Raw genomic sequence first — 13,095 nt, 5'->3', positions numbered from 1 at the left:
TATATATATATATATACATTTAGTATTAATCTATATTTACAATATGGATAAAATAAATAAGCTTTGTTTCTTAAAGTTGCTACTTTATATTTTAAAACTTTATTTCTCACAGTATGACTATTTCTTCTTTTATTTCTTCCTCATGCTGTTCCAAGCCTCTAGAAAACCATAAGAAATAGTCATTTTTGGGTTAACTGTCCCTTTTAGAGCCGCTAGTTTGAGAACTGGTGAATCCCAGCTACAAATCAGCCCTTGGCAAGGATTAATGGTTTGCATTTTTACACTGTTTTCCCACTAAACTGGGACAGCTGAGAACAAGAGCATCTTCCCTCAGGCCCGAATTAGTTTTAAACCCCCAATTTGAATGCAGGTTTCAGATTGGATGTGATCAACTGTGATGTGGGCCGCATCTCGACCGAAGCAGATTGTTTTAATCCAAACCTGCTGTGTTAAAGAAAGTCAAACATCCTGATAACGTTAAGGGAACGGCTGTTTAAAAAAATATCACGAGAATGGGAGAAACGGGACTCCTCAGCTATTTAACAGATACCATGGATTTAAGAGCCAAACCAGCATTCACTGTTAGGTTTGCCCTTGTGGTCCATATGTTTTGCCTTTAGGAAAACCTCTGGTCCTGTATAACTCAGAAATGACTAAATAAACCAGATATTTATACCATTATAAATAACACCAGAGTTATTGGTACAAAAAACACCTCTTAGAAAATACAGACTGTTTTTAATATTAAAAATCTCCAAAGTTCTTCAATTATTTTGTTCCCAAAAAGAAGGGAAGAAAAAAAGAGCACATGTGAAACTAATCATGGCATATTACCTTATATGAGGTCAAAAGTACAACCTCCCGCTTGGAAGACAAATTTCTAGGATTCTCTGAAGCAAAACCAATACTGTAAACATTACTAGGCTTTATTACATTACGAAAAGGGTCAGGTGAACATCCAAGGATGAAAGCGGGTCTTTCCCTCCCTCTGGGTGAGCAGCTGTCAAAGCCGTAAGGTGCACAAAACAAGATCGACCTGAATTCATACGACAAAACTCTCACGGTTCACTGCAGAGATGGTTGTCTGGGAATGACGAATCTGAAAAATGCAAAGCACAAAAAAGTTTTAACAGCATTTCTGACTATTCTTAATAGTGGTACATTAATGTTTTTGTGGTGTAGTAAAATTATAAAGAAAAAAATAGCAAATTACATTTCTCTCTCTCTCTCTCTCTCTCTCTCTCTCTCTCTCGCTCTCCATAAACATTTAAAATTTAATATGGATTTAATATGCATATAAGCAATGAACATTTCATTTTAATTATATAATATTAATTTAAATATATAACATATTAAGCTATATATAAACCATTTATATATATTTAAATTGATAAATGTCATTTAATATCACTGCCATAAATATTTAAATAAATATTAAACATGCTTTATTTAAAATAGTTCATATTAATATAATTACATAAATAAATATACAAACATTATAATACATGTATTTATATGTGCATATATAAATATAAATTCATTTAAATTATAAATGTAATATTTATGTTATATTATTGTAAAATATATAAAATATCAATGGTCAGTAATATTATAATAATATCTATATAAAATATAATAATAACAATATAATATAAATCGAGAAGCCCAGGAAGTAGAGAAACTTGTGTTTTTGTGGTCGGTAACACGGTTATTAATGAAGTGCATACACACAGCTGTGTTTGCGAAATCAGAAAAGGCAAACTCTTGAATATTGCAAATTGATGTTCCCTGCGGAGCTTTGTCTCGGATTAGCTTTGCATGTTGTGTTTACCAGATGTCTGCCAGTCGACTTGGAATGCCGTCTTCTTTTTATACACCATAATCAATTTCAGACATCAAAAAAGATAAAATCAAGTTGACATTGAGTAATCCAGTTAGCATGTTTTCTGTCCGTCCTGTAATAGCTGTGCTCCACTGATTTAAATTTTTTCCTTTCTCAAGTAGAAACCAGACCAGCAGGGTACAAGGCTGCCGAAAATAAATGGATGTTAAAGATGGACACATCTTGCACCTGTATGTTGGAGGCCCGTTAGTTCTTCAGTTACAGCAACAACACAAAGCCCTCAAAATCCAGCGGCTCTCGGTGGGCATTTGACCTGCTACCAGGAATATAACAGTAGGTATGAGGGGGCTCCAATACGTTTTGTTTGGTTTTTTTTCAAATTCTGCTACAATCTGAAGCCGAGAATTAGCTCTAGTTTGATCTACACATGAGCTCTCGCTAAGAACATCGAAAAATAACATGGCGCGGTGAGGAACATTCCGCACGTGTTTGATTTTCCCTCCGAAAAGTGCATGCTTCAAGGGAACGCTCTACGAAGAACGGGACATAATCTGACCGAGAAGACCTCACCTTACATCACTGAAATAACAAACTGATTTTTATTGAGCCAAAAAAAACTAATATTATTCGCTCAGCACAAACCAATAACCATATTAGTACGATTTTCAGCTGGTTTACACGACAGGCTGAGAGAACAAACGTGCCGCCGCCGTGTTGAAGATTCCCACGAGAAACTGTTACGTTTGTTTGTTCTCGTTCTGGTTCTTCCAGTGAAAGTCTACATTAATCACATGGGCCAGCGACCAAAGAATACACTTACAAATATTCATAGCATTGCGCTTGTTTTATCATCCTGTTGACTTTTGTCATTACAGAATGTCTCGGTACGTCAAATACCTGGTCTGGAATTCCTCCAGGCTTAGCAAATCAATACGCAAAGTATTTTTACACAAATGGCTCGATTCGATGCTTTGTGTCTGTAGCACACATCAGCTATGGCGTTTCCGATTGAAAATGATATATGCAGTGGGAATGAAAGCTAATTTATATCAAGACTGAGAAGGTCTCATGAAAGTACCAAAGATCACCAAAACAGACTGTCTTAAAGATGAGCACAGATTCTTAAGCTGCATTTTAATGCATGTGTGCATGTCAATGAACAGAACAAACTTTTCCAGCATACAATTTGTGATGCTTTGTGTTTCATATCGTAATCCAACACTTACTCGTTGGACCACGGTCAAACTTTGTAATGCCAAGGTCAATATTCAAAGGTCCCACTACACATGATTTCTCATATGTCTGCGGTAATGACAAAAAAAAGAAAAAAGTGCGGTCTTTGTAACTTAAAAACGCTAGGCTACTTATTTGGCTCTATAAATGGTGATTTAGACAACTATAACTATAAATAACTATAATAAATAAGTATTAAAAAAAAGAACAAAAGTTTTTATAAAAATAAATTAATTAAAATAAACAAATGTTTTAGATCCATGAAGGAATACATTTAAAATTTGCCTATTTTGTTGTATCAGTTCAAGAGTAAGAAATATTATGTACATTACAACTAAGTTGCACTAATATATTTTTTACAAGTTGATAAAGATTCAAAATAAAATTGAAATATTTAAAAATGAATAAATATATCTATTTAAAACAAATTTGTTTTATATAATTCTAAAAGCATTTTGTGGCCCCCTAGTAAAGTTCCTGGGTGAAAATATGCTGCACGTTAAGATTTTAATTTATTTTAATTTAAAATAAATTAATGTTAAAATTAATTTTAATATAAAATAAATAATTAAAAGGGAATAAATTATAATATATATATATATATATATATATATATATATATATATATATATATATATTTAAATTTTTTTATTAAAAACAGTAACAATTTTTAATTTAATGCCATTGGGGCACTCTAGATAAGTTTCAGATTAAGAAATATGCTGCACGTTAAGATTTTAGTTAAATTAATTAAAGTAATAAATAAAATAATACATTAATTTTTAAATAAATAAATAATGAATATTAATATAAAATTAATTAATTTAAAAATGAATGATTTTTTGTTTTTTCTTTTTTAATATTGCGGACACCTAGTAAAGACCCAGTGTAAGAAATATGACACATGTTGGCATTTTAGTTCATTTAAACTTAAAATAAATTAATATAAAATAAATAGAAACTTAAAAATTAAGTTTAACATTTATCTTTTATTTTTTATAATTTTAAAGACATTTTGCACCCCTCTTGTATGTACTGAGGCCTACTAGTGGGCCCCAATCTTAGCTTGGCTGTAAGACACCTGTCTGTGAGCCGTCGGAGGATGGAGCTGACACAGGAATTAAAGCCTTGCAGGAGATCTGGGAAAGCAGCAGACTTGGGATCAGCAGAACCTGCGTCTAGACGAAGGTGCCGTACCTGCATTCCTTCCAGAGCGACTCATCCCAGCCGGCTTAAGGTCTCTTTTGAGCAAGACATGTGGGAGTGAATAAGAGCTTCAACTCGAGCGCTCTCGCTCCGGCAGGCAGCGGCAGATGGTAGACGGCAGAGCGACTCTCTATGCTGGAGTGCCACATGTCAACATCAACCGACCACAACCCCCCCAGCATCCCCCTCCGTCCTATCACACTCATAGGCCACACATTAAACAACACACGCAAACCCCCCAATCATCTAATTACACTATTTGAAACAAGCATGTCATTTTAGGTTAGTAACTTGCCATTGAAGTGTTGACAGAGTCTGCAATTTGAAGGAAAATCACATACGAGCGCTGCTGTCGGTGCATTTAGGCTGTGCTGCGCAAGGCTGAAATGAAAAGGCTAGCTGACGTCACAGTCGTGAGTTGAGGGCCGTCGTGAGTAAAGAAATGAAAAGCTTGGCCAACGCTGGGCCTTTGAAAAATCACTCTATCTATCTATCTATCTATCTATCTATCTATCTATCTATCTATCTATCTATCTATCTATCTATCTATCTATCTATCTATCTATCTATCTATCTCATGGTGTATCCACCCATCCATCCATCCTTTTATCCATGCATCTATCTCCCCTTTTGTCTATCCATCCATACATCCATCTCATTGTGTATTCACCCATCCATCCATCCTTTTGTCTATGCATCTATCTACCCTTTTGTCTATCCATCCATTCAACCATCATCTATCTATCTATCTATCTATCTATCTATCTATCTATCTATCTATCTATCTATCTATCTCATGGTGAATCCATCCATCCATCCTTTTGTCTATGCATCTATCTACCCTTGTGTATCCATCTATCTATCCATCCATCCATCCTTTTGTCTATGCATCTATCTACCCTTTTGTCTATCTATCCATCCATCCTTTTGTCTATGCATCTATCTACCCTTTTTGTCTATCCATTCATCTATCTCATCCATCCATCCTTTTGTCTATGCATCTATCTACCCTTTTGTCTATCCATCCATCTATCTATCTATCTATCTATCTATCTATCTATCTATTTATCTATCTGTATGTCCATCTATCTACCCATACATCATCCATCCATCCATCTACCCATTTGTCTGTCTATCTATCTATCTATCTATCTATCTATCTATCTATCTATCTGTCTGTCTGTCTGTCTGTCTGTCTGTCTGTCTGTCTGTCTGCCTATCTATCTATCTCATGGTGAATCCATCCATCCATCCATCCTTTTGTCTATGCATCTATCTACCCTTTTGTCTATCTATCTATCCATCCATTCATCCATCTATCTATCCATCTATCCATCCATCCATCCATCCATCCATCCATCCATCCATCCAATGGTGTATCCACCCATCCATCCTTTTGTCTATGCATCTATCTACCCCTTTTGTCTATCCATCCATCTATCTCATCCATCCATCCTTTTGTCTATGCATCTATCTACCCCTTTTGTCTATCCATCCATCTATCTCATCCATCCATCCTTTTGTCTATGCATCTATCTACCCTTTTGTCTATCCATCCATCTATCTATCCATCTATCTATCTATATATCTATCTATCCATTCATCTGCATGTCCATCTATCTACCCATACATCATCCATCCATCCATCCATCTACCCGTTTGTCTATCTATCTATCTATCTATCTATCTATCTATCTATCTATCTATCTATCTCATGGTGTATCCACCCATCCATCCTTTTGTCTATGCATCTATCTACCCTTTTTGTCAATCCATCCATCTATCTCATCCATCCATCCATCCTTTTGTCTATGCATCTATCTACCCTTTTGTCTATCTATCTATCTATCTATCTATCTATCTATCTATCTATGTATCTACCCTTTTGTCTATCTATCTATCTATCTATCTACCTTTTGTCTATCTACCTACCTATCTATCTATCTATCTATCTATCTATCTATCTATCTATCTATCTATCTATCTATCTATCCATTCATCTGTCTGTCCATCTATCTACCCATACATCATCCATCCATCCATCCATCTACCCGTTTGTCTATCCATCTATCATCCATCTATCTATCCATCCTTGTTGACGGAGTCTGTAATATGAAGGAATATCAGATACGAGCGTTGCTGTCAGTGCATTTAGGCTGTGCTGTGCTAGGCTTAAATGAAAAGGCTAGTTGACGTCAGGAAAGAAATGGGCCGTCGTGAGGAAAGAAATGAAAAGTTTGGCCAGCCTTGGGCCTTTGAAAAATCACTCTTGAAAAAGACGAGTTAAAGGAGGTCAGGAGCGGAGATGAAAAGGCTGGCTGTTTAACTGCAGGTAATTCTTCATGAGCCGGTTTTTACAAATGTTAGGTGAAGTCGTTCGATCTTATTTGGAGATCGAAAAGTACTTGGGGCCAAGAAACAGCAGGCTTTTCTTTCTAAAATGATTTTACATGAGCCTTGTGCAACATTTGCAGAGGATAAAAGCCGTTATAACTCACCTTGCCTTGCCAACCGTCTTTATCACATGAGTATTTTTTTAGGACGAGCCAGTCTCTGATGAGCAGTTACCTTGTACATGATTTGCGAAGTTTTTAACCTTTCACAATTGCAAAACATTGCATCACAAAGAAGTAAATCAAGCTGAAACACTGAAACGATCCATTTTGCAAAGGTTAGCAGTAACTGCTTAATACATCGGGAACATATGAAGGGGTTCAGTGAGATTTATAGCCCAGAGGATGACTCTGGAGATAAATCTGAAACGATGGTGGTCCAAACGTTTTAATCAAATGAGTTTTGGGTTATTTTCAGTCATCGCAGAGATTCGGCAATTGCTTTAGAGAAAGAGGCTTCTCGGTCACACTAAAATAAATAAATGTAATTAAATAAAAATAAATGTTAATATAATAAAAATCATAATTAAGAATGAATAAATAAATAATTTAAATATAAATTAAAATGGGTAAATAAAATAACAAATTCAGTGGTTGCTTTAGAGAAAGACTTCTGATAAAAAAGTATTTAAAATAATTTATTATTTTTTTAAATAGCATAAGTGATAATGAATAGCTTTTTTAATGTTTTTACATATCTTAATATTAGATTCAGCAATTGCTTTAGAGAAAGAGGCTTCTAGATTACATTCAAAATATTAATAAAATGTTTATAAAAATAAAAAAATGGAATTGAGACTTTTCAACTCAAGTTAAACTTAAAGGAAATAAGAGATTCAGTGATTGCGTTTGAGAAAGAGGCTTCTTGATTAATGTACAAATAATTGTTAATAAAAAGAAAAAAATAACAATTGAGACTGTTCTGAAATAAATAATAATAATAAATAAATAAAAAATTCATTGATTGCTTTAGAGAAAGTCATCTAAAAAAACATAATTAAAAGATAAATGTCAGCCCAAAGAAAATTTTTTATTGTGACTTAAAAAAATTAATAAATAAAGTAAAGGATTGGAGAAAGAGGCTATAGATTACTCTCAAAATAAATAAATAATGAAATTAAATGTTTATTAAAAAAAGGAATAAAATGTAGCTGAGACTTTGAAATGTATAACTTAAAATAACTTGAATGAATAAATAAGATGAGTAAATAAAATAGTAGATTCAGTGCTTGCTGTAGAGAAAGAGGCTTCTAGATTATGCTCAAAAAAATAATACAATTCATAAAAATAGAGAAAATAATGTAATTCAGACTTTTCAACAACAAACTTGAATAAAATAATAATAATAATTGCAGATTTGTTTCAGAATAGTAGCATTGTTATGCAAGTCCAGACTTTGATTTAGCCTGATAAACATTTGCTGGGAAACAAAGAGTGTGTTTGTTTATCCCCAAACACACACCTGAGACAGGCGCTCCGCAGGGGGTTGTGGGAGTCCTAATCATTCGCCCCGCGTGTATTATCCTCAGTAAGGCCCAGACGCACCTGAATACACCTTGGCGGCCCCCTATTGCTGGTTGAAGCAGAGATTCATGTAGAGGTCAATAGAGCAACAGGTTTGTTGTGTTAGTAGCTTTGAGTCCATCTGTCTGTGACTCAGCAGAATAAAAGCTTCAACAATAGCGATCCGCTCAGTGACCGTGAGAAAATTGGTGATGTGAGTGTGACAGATCGCTGGAGGAGACGTGCTCACCTTTCAGCAAGTGCTTTGATGGATGAATTCAGAAATAAACATTCGGCTTTCATCTCTGTGGTGGTTTGGCGCGATACAGAAAGGTTTGTGTTCATTCGTACGACTTCGAACAATCTCTTGAGGCTCTTGTCAGCAGTTTAATTGAGTGGCAATAATGCGATCTGAGAAAGACATCGCCTGCAGAGCAACGATTGTTCCATAATGACACAACTCGAGCGTGTAAATAACAATAACATCTGTCAACATCACATCTTCACACCCTGACAGATGACAGCTAACAGATGATGCAATTTCACACCTTGCATGGCAAATCTATATATCCACCCTTCTGTCTATCTACCCATCTATCTACTGTTAGTCCATACATCCATATCTATCTATCTATCTATCTATCTATCTATCTATTTCCCTGTCTGTCTGTCTATCTATCTTCCCATTTCTCTATCCATCCATTTATATATCTATCGCTCTTCCCGTTAGTCTATCATCTGTTTACCAGTTTATATAACCATCTACCCAATTCTCTATCCATTCATCACAGACAGATCATAGATAGATCTACTATCTCCCCATTTGTCTATCCATTCATCTGTATATCTATCTACTCATTTGTCTATTCATCCATCCATCTATATATATCTACCTATATACCCATCTATCTACCCATTTATCCATCCATCTATGCACCCATGTCTATCCATCTATATAACAACCTATCTATCTACCCATCTATCCACCAATCCATATATCATCTTTCATTTGTCTACACATCTATCTATCTATCTATCTATCTATCTATCTATCTATCGGCCCATCTATCTATCTATCTATCTATCTGTCTATCTATCTATCTATCTATCTATCTATCGGCCCATCTATCTATCTATCTATCTATCTGTCTGTCTATCTATCTATCTGTCTGTCTGTCTGTCTGTCTATCTATCTATCTATCTATCATCTGATTCTATATTTTTATTGGATAATCCACATTAAAATCCATGAAAAGCTAAATTAAACTATACAAACTATATAATGTTTAATTGACTAAATTTAAGTTTAACCCAAATAAATGTACCTATTTATTGGAGCATTTTATAATATTTCTGTTCCTATAATCATACAAATTATCTGAGAAGTGAGGGGTACACATTATAAACCTTCTCAGACTGGCTCATGAATATTAATTAGTCACATTGTAACTGATTTGCTGAAAAGTAGGCACTTATCCATATTAGATTTTGTGTTGACATGTCTGATCGACTGCTGATGCTAACAATTAATGTAACTTCAAACAAGCAAAACAAAGCTCATTAAATATAGTTTCTGCCAAAAAAAAGTAAGGTGGGTGTTTTTAGAAATTTCAAATACATTTCCTGGCTGTTGTTGGCCGTTTATTAAAGCAATAAGCCACTCAGGTTGTGTGTTACAGTGAATTACCTCAGTTTTTCCCTGTTTTAGTTTTAAATTTATACATTAACTTAGATGTGACATTGTTTCCGTCTACTTTCTAAAACAACTCGCATGCTCAAATACTTCCAGGCGATGAAAATCAAATCAGTGTGTCAGAACAAAGTACATTTGAGTTACTTTCGTGATGGACTTTAAAAAAAGGACTAAAACAGAATAAACTACAGCTATGCAAGCACTTGCACGCAAAGACTCACGAGAACCTCATGCTGAATGCAGATTTTGGCACCGTTCACTCTGAGCTGTAAATGCAATGCACTCCTCCAAGCAGGACCTGTCTCACATCTGTTTGCTAAAATGCATGAAGAGGATATGTATTCAACATGATAACATGCTAAAGATCATATAGCCGCTAGCATATTGAACTGCTTGAGAAAACAGACATCTGTCACGCTAAACTTTCTCACTGCATGCTTACCTGCATTGAGACACATTAGCAACAAATGTGCCACACCTGCCAGCCTGTACAATGAAGATTACTCACTGTTTACTTTGTGGTAAACTTTAAAATAGAGTGCATATGTCCATCCGGTCTTACCTTGTTTGAAATACTTTGTGATGTTGTCACGGAAATTAGATAAACTTGGAAACTTGTATTCAATAGGAATGTTTCTGCTGGGTCCGTTTCTGAAAAGAAAAAAAAAAAATATATAATATAATTATCAAAATATATAATAAAAAATATAAATTATATAAATATAATTTAAAAAAAAATCTATATATGAAATTTTTATTTAAAAAAAATTTTTTTATCATAATTGAGTTTTGATTGTTTGTTTTATACATGCATCTTGATATATGTGTGCCAGGACACATGCTAAAAAATTCAAGACTTGAAATTTAAAAATCTGGAAGCAAGTCAAATAACATACAGCCAGTCAAACAAATGTAAAACTTATTGAGATTCCTATGGAGGCAAGTTAATTGCACTGCAACAAGACCTGAAAAATAAAAAAATAAAGATGGAAGATGAGAAATGTCGACTATTAATAAGCTTTTATTTCAACCAGTACTGAAAAATGTTGAGAACAAAATAGCTAGTCTATTTAAACTATTTTACCCAATATTTGTGTCTTATACTTATATAGTATAGTATAAGCGTAAGCTGAGCGACATGTCTCCCATGTGATCGTGATTTGTATGGAGTTTGTATATAGGCAGCTCACTTGATTTTGGAACAGCAGAGAACATAGTTAAATAGCAAAAAAAAAACAAAAAAAAACATTAATCTCTGTAATTCTCTTGTTTATGAGTCATGTAGCTGGGTTTGAATCTATGATCTTTGAGCTGTAAGCCCACATCCTGAACCATTGCCACACCTTATTAGCATCTTGTGGCTTCTGAAACACACTTCTGAGATTTCAAATCAAACTCAACATAAACAATATAACATTGCTTTCGGCTAAAATACAGGTCCTCTATCCATAGTATTCCCTTCTCCAGTCAAACAGTTTTCTCATCTGAATCAGGAGAGAAATATGCACAGATCAAGTATCGTTTACAAGTGAAAACAGTCCAAAGCATTTCTAAACAAATATGTTGGTGGATTTTGATGTGAGGAGGACAACAGGGGATGAACTTAATCTGCATTATGGACAGATATTTTGGCCAGAAGCGACGGTTTAAGGTTAAAACCTCTTAATGACGGATTTTAATATTCCAAAACGCAGCTTTTTGCTTCACAAGGCATTAATTGATAGACTGACGTTGTGTGAAATACTTGTGGATTATTGTGATGTTTTATCAGCTGTTTGGAATCTCATTCTGACGGCACCCATTCACTGCAGAGCATCCATTGGTGAGCAAGTGATGGAATGCTACATTTCTCCAAATCTGTTCTGATGAAGAAAAAACTCATCTACATCTTGGAGGGTGAGTGAATTTTCAGCACATTTTCACTTTTTGGGGTAATTTTCTACGAATAGAAAATGGTGGTGTCCCTCAAACCAATCATTTAAGAATGACCTTTTTAGCAGATCATGGCATTGTGATCTCGCTGAAATTTAATAATAGCTGTTATGATATGAAATAATTAAAAATTGGCCCGCAAGAACAGCATGAACAATGTGCCTAGGCTCTCCATGAGGTGCTTATTAGATGTTAAAGCTTGTTATTACCTGATAGCAGCCTGAAGCTCATTTACTGTAATCCAACTAAAGCAAACAGGCAGCCAACAGGGATTATATTAAAGAGGGTATTAAGAAACATATCCAAAATTCTGGCACGCAACACTCTCCGAAGATGCAAATCTCTTGTTAGAGATGGAAAAGAAGGTTTTGAATTACCTTCAGGAGTCCGGTTGAAATGATAATCTCTTGCAGTAAAATGACGGGACTTTTACGATGGCCTCTAAAACAATATCATGCACATCACGTCACTTTAGTCATAGCCAGTGTTATTACCGCGGATATAGTGAGGGGATTTCGCCGTCTTGTATAGCGATAGCAATTGCTGAGCAACGGATAGAACAGTACAATAACATTTAAAGGTTAAGTGCCCAAACAGACCACCTGAAAACAATTCTGAATGGTGGCTCGTCAAGTGTTTCTGTCTTTTATGAATGTCTCACGTCATCCATTAAACAAGGGGCTGGAATGAAGCTGGCCCAGCACTCGGCATCTGCTGCAATTGTTTATAGAAATATGCCCATATTTTTCCATTACTCCCCCAGGACCCATATTCAGGAACGATACATTCCAGAGAAAGAAAAGAAGCGATTCCTCCAGCAGGACTTATGATTGTATTCCTGGAAGAGAGCCTGGTAAGAAACGAGGGTAGTTAACATCAAATACAAAAACGAACGAGCTGTGCCGACTTACTCTGCAAGGTTGGTCGTATGAGTTGGAGAAACATTCACAATGATATCCATTGTTGACTTTTGGACACTTTTATACATGCGCACAGATTCTGTTTATAATCAAATTTCTAAGAACTTGGCACAATACTTTTTTTTCCTGTATCATGGACACTCTTTAAGGCGTCTTCACACCAAGAACGATGATAACTATAAAGATAACTATAACAACAACTACAGTGGGTACGGAAAGTATTCAGACCCCCTTAAATTTTTCACTCTTTGTTATATTGCAGCCATTTGCTAAAATCATCAAGTTAATTTTTTTCCTCATTAATGTACACACAGCACCCCATATTGACAGAAAAACACAGAATTGTTGACATTTTTGCAGATTTATTAAAAA

General features: G+C 34.9%; 1 long non-coding RNA gene across 2 annotated transcripts; it reads right to left on the bottom strand.

The window, feature by feature from the left end:
• Window positions 1-928: 928 nt before the first annotated feature.
• On the bottom strand, window positions 929-10,431 carry LOC107588122 (uncharacterized). 2 transcript variants are annotated; one of them, XR_001609541.1, is made up of 4 exons: window positions 10,314-10,431; window positions 10,093-10,187; window positions 8,138-8,248; window positions 929-1,099 (listed from the first exon to the last, which is right to left on the bottom strand). It is a non-coding gene; the product is annotated as an uncharacterized lncRNA (long non-coding RNA). The 2 variants fall into 2 exon arrangements; XR_001609540.1 differs by having other exon boundaries at window positions 8,138-8,242.
• Window positions 10,432-13,095: the final 2,664 nt, after the last annotated feature.

This window comes from Sinocyclocheilus grahami, unplaced genomic scaffold (assembly GCF_001515645.1).
Source record: "Sinocyclocheilus grahami isolate Dianchi unplaced genomic scaffold, SAMN03320097.WGS_v1.1 scaffold98.1, whole genome shotgun sequence".
Taxonomy (NCBI): domain Eukaryota; kingdom Metazoa; phylum Chordata; class Actinopteri; order Cypriniformes; family Cyprinidae; genus Sinocyclocheilus; species Sinocyclocheilus grahami.
The sequence above is the reverse complement of the archived record's forward strand: the minus strand, read 5'-3'. Positions and strand labels throughout refer to the sequence as shown.